Raw genomic sequence first — 6,787 nt, 5'->3', positions numbered from 1 at the left:
TCCCTGCCCAGGATGGGTGTGGGTGTGTGGAGGTGGGGCTTCGGCACTTCTAAAACCCAGAGCACGTTTCAATCCAAACTTTTGCAATCACTTTCAATAGGATTTCTTTTATTTTTGTTTTTGCTTTCTCCTGAGGCTGCAATCCCAGAATGACAGAGCTGCCCGTGCGGTTTGCTGAGCCAGGGCTTTGCGAGCTGCTTCTCCAGTCCCTGTCCCACTCCAAACTGGGCTTGGCTTTCCCTCCATCCCCCGGATCCAGCCTCCTCTCCCCTCCCTGCAAGGGTCCCATTCCTCCAGGGCAGTTTCCTTCCGTTCATTTTCCTGTTCAATTTGCTTTATCTGCATTTTTTTTTTTTGGTGTAAGTTTTGAAGCTGTAGTGTAATCCTGGGATTTGGGACAGGGAAACTTTGTTTGTCTAACCCCAGACTATTTATTTTCAATGCCTCCCCAGTACTCCCTTGCTCTGAGCACTAAGGCTTTTCCGGAGGAGAACTGGAGAAGTTAACAAACAGGCAGCCTCATCCAGCCCTGCCCTCTGGCAGTGGGAAGCCATTCCCTGTGTCCTGTCCCTCCAACCCTTGTCCCCAGTCCCTCTCCAGCTCTCCTGGAGCCCCTTTACGCAAGGGGCTCTGAGCTCTCCCTGGAGCCTTCTCCTCTCCAGGTGAGCACTCCCAGCTGTGCCAGCAGACAGGTGCACAAACACAGGCGAGCTTTGCCAGGGCAAATGCACGTTTGGATTTCGTAAAGCTGCAGCTTGGAGACCGGGACAGCTGCAAAGTCCTGTCCAAGGGGAGTATGAGGGATGGAGGGAGATGGAGAGTCTTCGGTGAGTTCCCTGTTCTCCTTCCATCCCAGAAGCCACAACAAGCTCCTGGATGGAACCTCCGAAGGGGATGTTTCCCCTCCCAGGGCTGTGGTGCAGCAGAGGCAGAGAAAGGCACAGCCACCTTTTCCCCCTGGCACTTCTTGCTGGGCTCTGAGGGATGGGACAACCCACAGGACACACTGGGCAGAGAGACTTGATGTTTCCCAGGGGAAGATCATCTGCTTCCTCGCACTAGCTCATTAAATAATAATTAAACAACCCCTTTATTCCCTCTGGCAGCACGGAATCATTTGGCTGAGCAGGAGACAGCCACATCAGCGTGTCCCAAAGCGCTCTGCACCCCAGTGACCGTGAGCTGTGCTCCCGAGCAGGGCTGCCACTGCAGGGAAAAGAAACTTTATTAGCTCCACCGGCTCTGCAGTGTCACAGGAAGGCATTATTAGATTGGAAACAAATATTATTAATAATTTACAGCTGCAGAGCTCCTTTCTTCCCGGGGGGCTGTGCACACAGCGTCCCCCAGGACCCCCAGAACGGGCTTGGTTATGAGCCGGGGGAAGAGGAGACTGTGCAGCTGCGGGGGAGCATGAGACAGACACCCCAAAACCGCCCCGACAGGGGATCCTCGCCCCCCATGCCCGGGGAGCGGCAGCGAAGGGTGGATACCCAGGAATGGAGAGGCAGGAATCGCTGCTGTGACACTCCATGAAAGAAGAGCACCATCTATTGACTCTGCTCAGCTCCTCGTTCCGAGCTGCTCGGAGCCCGCACGGGTTCTGCAGCTCCATCCCACGGCCGGGGGGTGGCTAGGGCACCCCTGTCCCGCCGCTCCAGGGTGGCTGCTCCATGTCCCAGCTCCAGGACATCCCCGTGGTCTCCCCAAAGGCTGCTCATCCATCCAGGGCCAGGCTGGACGGGGCTTGGAGCCACCTGGGATAGTGGAAGTGTCCCTGCAGCGTGAAACTGGGTGAAGCAGGGTGAGCTGTAAAACCCTTCAGCCCAGCCCATCTGGGATCCTAAAAAGCCCGTGGAGTGTTCAGAGGAGGGCAGTGTTACCCTGGTGCCTCAGCTCGTGGCTCCCGCCTGGGGCCGTGTCCTGCCTCTGGCCAAGAGATTTCCTGCAGCTCCTTCAGCTCTTAGGTCCTGCAAGGCTTTGGCCTCCAAATATTTGGGACATGCAGACCCCAAGTGCATCCCCAAAAGGATAATTCCTGTTAAAACCAAGCACTACAACCTGAGTGGGCACACAAAGTGCTTGGTCGGGTGAGGGGGGTTGAATCCTCTGGAGGATGTACAGGAAGGAAGATTCCCTGGAACACTTGGGAGCAGGTTTTTTTGAAGCGATAGTGGCCTTTATTTGTGCAAAGAGACTGCCAGATCTCACGTGTCTGAGGTCAGAGAGGTGCACAGATGAACAAATTTGCGCTTCCAGCCTGGAAAAGGCCACATTAGGAACCCCGTATCTGCCCAGATTCTGCTGCTATTCCAACTCTGCTCTTGGCTCCAGACTTAAAACTGGGATGGGAAAGGAGCAGCTCAGTGTCCTGTGGGAAATGGGACACGTGGCTGCTTGTGGGGCTGGGGATGATCCTTTTCTGCATGTGGGGTTGGGAAAAGCCAGCTGGATTAGGGCTGGGATTTCACATCTGAGCTCTGCTGACGTCTTCTCACAGAGGGCCAGCCAAAAGCTGGAATGCAAACGTTTGGGATTCTGCAGAAACTGTTTGCAGAGCTGGGATTTAGACCGGGTGGCTGGTGGTAATCAGCTGCCTTGCTTCCGTGTATTTTGGGCTTGTCTTCTGAATCCCTGCCTGCGTCCTGCCTTTTGCTGTCTGTGTTTGCAATGCCTGTAGAGGACAACAGAAAAGGGTCATCTGCTTTTGGGACTTCAGTCAGAAACAAACTGAATAAGGAACTCCTTTGTTTGTGCTCTGTGTTTAATGAAAAATCCCAAACCACCACCAAAGGAAATAAGACCAGGATGTGTCAGATTCTGGGAGGAATTGGGAAATCACAGGATTTCCACACCAAGAAAAGACTTTTCCATTATTTTCTTAACAGGGGGAAAAAAAAAAAGAGGTTTCTGGTTTTGTTTTTGCGGAGATTTATCACGATTTAAATTTTTTTTAATGCAAAAGTGGCTGCCCCATTCCTGAAAGTGTTCCAGGCCAGGTTGGACAGGGCTTGGAGCACCCTGGGCTAGTGGAAGGTGTCCCTGCCCATTCTTTTCCAGTTTGGAACCACAGATGGCAGCACGACCCTGGGAATTGCTGCCTCGCTGCTCCTACGGGAGAGCAACGCGACCCAAACTTCTTGGCTTAAAAACCCCGGAAAAACGGAGCGGGAAAGTGAATTTAAATTATTTGTACAAAAAGAGCGCAAAAGAAAAGGCAAAGTGCCAAGTCCTGCATTTGAGTCACCAGGAGCCCATGGAATGCTCCAGGCTTGGGGCAGCCGGGGGGTCGGGCTCTGCTCCCAGGGAACAGGGACAGGAGGAGAGGGAACGGCCTCAGGCTGGGCCAGGGGAGGCTCCGGGAGGTTTGGAGTCCCCCTCCCTGGAGGTGTCCGAGTAATTCCTGGAGGTGGCACTCAGTGCTCTGGGCTGGGAACAAGGTGGGGACTGGGCACAGCTTGGACTCCACGGTCCTGGAGGGATTTTCCAGCCTAAATGGTTCTGGGATTCTACTCTAAGTAATGCAGAAGATAGATTTCAATATAGGCTTTTCAACTCGAAACCTTCATTAATCCCACCAGATGGGTGAGGCAGTCCCAGCACCGCTGTCCTGATGCTGAATGCAGGTCTGAACGTCAGAACACGGCATTCCGGCCGGAACTTTGCACGCTGGGAGTCAATCCTATCCCACGGACTGGAATTCAAGGTAGACATGAGAATAACAGTAAAAATAAGAGAAAAATACATTTCCCAAGGCTTTGTGCATTGTGAGTAAAGCTCAGCTGGAGAGGGCAGTGCAGTTCCCCTCAGGGCCCGGCCTAAAGCCATCCAAGCACTTTTAAAATATTAAATGTGCTATTAGCTCAAAGAGCTTCTGTTGCTTATTTCTAAAGGAGAAGAGGTTTTAAGATTCTGAAGAGAAGACTTGCTGTTACCCCTTTTACACAGCACCACTTCCAGCTCTCAGCTGGGGCCGTGAAATGCTGTCTACGAAGAGTTAGTGGGGATACAAGAGATGCTTAATTATTGTAGCATAGATGTTTAATTGTCTCGTTATTTTGCTGAGAGGCTGCTGCAGTGGGATCTTTCACACTAATGCTGTGCCAGATTAACTGAGTGTATCTGAAGAAGAGTGAAGAAGTTCCAAGCTCGTGTTTATCTGCTTGCACAGATAAAATATTTGCAAACTCAGGGACACACAGGTGCTAACAGGAACTTCTCCTTTATCTGTTATCCATCAGTTTAAAACACCCCAAACTTGTTAGTTCGCATCTACGTGGCAAAATTTTTTTCCATAATGTTACAAAAACTACAGTTATCTTTTTACAAAACTCTTCAAATACCCTCAGTAATAAAAGCTCTTTGAGGGTTATTAATTTGATTGAAAAATTACAAGCTAGACTGGAAAACAGCTTTTTGTTTGAACAATATCTGGGAAAGTCTTTGTTCTTGAGGTATTAAGATGCAAATGTTAAAAGCAAGAGGGTGCTGGTGTCATAAAAAGAAAATCATTATTTCAAAGGTGATTATTGCTTTACAGTTGTGAGAAATTTCCAAGTACTCCAAATGCTTTTTCTTGGTAAGGGAAAATGACCTGTGTGTAGTTCCAATCTCAAAAGTGGCTTTGAAGAAATCTTTTATTTGAGCCATCAAAAATTATTTCTGCCCCATCTTAAAATCAAACAGCTCTGCTTCAACCCAGGGAGTGCATTTTACCCTGGACTATAAAACTCTGAGGATGCAGCCTGAAACCTGGGTGGAACCAAGGCATGAAACAAGGCAGCACATTAATCCTGCTTTACTCCTGCCCTGTTTTCTTGCTCTGAACACCAGGTTTCTGGTCCCAGCAATGCTCTTTGCTCACTGGACTACCCTGTGGAGCTCCTCATGGGGAAAAACCAACTGTGGGGAGTAAGGTTCAGTGCTGCCACGGTTGGAAATTCCAACACCTCCCAGGTATTTGTCCCTGGAGGTGTCCCAGGAAGGCCTGGACGTGGCACTCAGTGCTCTGGGCTGGGGACAAGGTGGGGACAGGGCACAGCTTGGGTTCAGCTGTCTTTTCCAGCCTCAGGGACTCTGGGATTCCAGGATTCCATTCTCATGGCTGGGATTTTGCTTGCAGGGCCCCAAATTAGGGAATGTCTTAATCAAAACCCTGTTGTGCCAGGGACCAGAGCATCGACGGGAGTGTGGATTTGTCCCCCCAAGGAGCTGCATTTTCAGGCAGCTCTTTGGGGTCGGCATTTGGGCGTTGCAGCTTTCTGATGAGCAAATTCTTCCAGGGAAAACACCTCGGGGAGAAATGTGATCTCCCGGAGCCTCGAGGGAGGCGCGGCAGGTCGGAATCGATGATTCACAGCCACCTTCGGCAGGCGGCCACTGCCCGCTGTAGCCCTGTTGGGAGCTGGAGATCCTGGCGGAGATCCTGCCCCAACAAACGAGGCCTGGCTTCTGCTCTCACGCCAGAAACCAAATCGCAGCGGCTGGAAACAGAGTCACTCCGGCTGCTGTGTGCGTGCAGGCCTGCAAAGCCACTTTAAGGGCGAATTACTGAGAGGCAGCAGGGATTTTAATTTGCCCTTTACACCTCAAGTCAGGCTCAGCAGTGCTAGCGATTGGCAGCACCTTCTGTGCTGGCAGTCACATCCCAGACCTTGTCCAGTGCCCTCTGAGAGGGGAAGCCCAGCCCCCTGCACTGCCCTGCTGGTTGTGCCATGACCCTTTCGCCTTCCTGCCAGCCTGTGACTCCTCATCCCAAAGAGTCCTCACCCCGTGCGTGCTGCAGGACCATCATCCTGCACTCAGGTCTGGGAATTAGGAGCATCCAGGACTCTCCTGTTCACTAGAACATAATTTATGCTTTATTTATATGTATGTATATTTATCAGAAAGATATTGTGCAAGACTCAAGAGAAGTCCTGCCCTTTTGCTGATATCTTTCTGCTGGTTTTCATCCCTTAAAAAACAAATTCACTTTGTGCTATTCAGACAACATGAAAAACATGGAAAAGTGGTGTAACATTGGTCATTACTCCCCACAGTTTTTAAAATGACTTCACAGAGTTTTTAAAACAATGACTTCATCATTTCAGGTTTCAGGGATGTTTCTTAAAAGTTTCTTAATCCTGAGCTGTCTTCCTCAAGGGAGGGAGGAAGATCGCATCTTAATCCTTGTGCTCTGTGAGTAACATTTGTGTTGCAAAGGCCCTGCACAAAAATCAGGTGTCAGAAGCCACACGGGAAACGTTCTTTTTAGTCACTGAGGCATTTTTTCCTGTGTTTATTTGCTGGTCTGTGTAGAAAATGTCTTTTTCCTTCTGACCTTTCCCTGCTCCTCTAAATAAACCCCCAGATAACTTTTGCTGTTCTATCCAGCTGTATGTGCTCTGTGAGGAAACAATCCAGATTAAGGAAAGTTTAATTCTGGCTCACTGGCATCAAACTAGGTTGAAAACAGTTCACAACTCCTACTGAACTTCAGGAAATTACTTTTCCATAGTCTTTGCCTCTATTTAAGCAATTTGAATAATTCAGGACCAGATAAACCAGGAACCACCAGTAACAATGGGGTAAAATGAAGTTTTCGTTTCCAGGACTATGATGGAAAGTGGAGGGAGTTTAAAACGAATTGTGGAATGCTTTAAAAGAAACACAGCAGAGGCTCTAGTGGATTTTAACTCTTCACTGAAGAGGGAGAAGTGTTACAGTTGTTCTCTGCCAGAGGATATTTATGGACTTCCCTTTTTCTCCCCAGACCTTTCCCCAGGTCTGGAATGCCTGCGAGGGC

Source organism: Corvus brachyrhynchos, unplaced genomic scaffold (genome assembly GCF_000691975.1).
Source record: "Corvus brachyrhynchos isolate BGI_N302 unplaced genomic scaffold, ASM69197v1 scaffold412, whole genome shotgun sequence".
NCBI classification, from domain to species: domain Eukaryota; kingdom Metazoa; phylum Chordata; class Aves; order Passeriformes; family Corvidae; genus Corvus; species Corvus brachyrhynchos.
The sequence above is the reverse complement of the archived record's forward strand: the minus strand, read 5'-3'. Positions refer to the sequence as shown.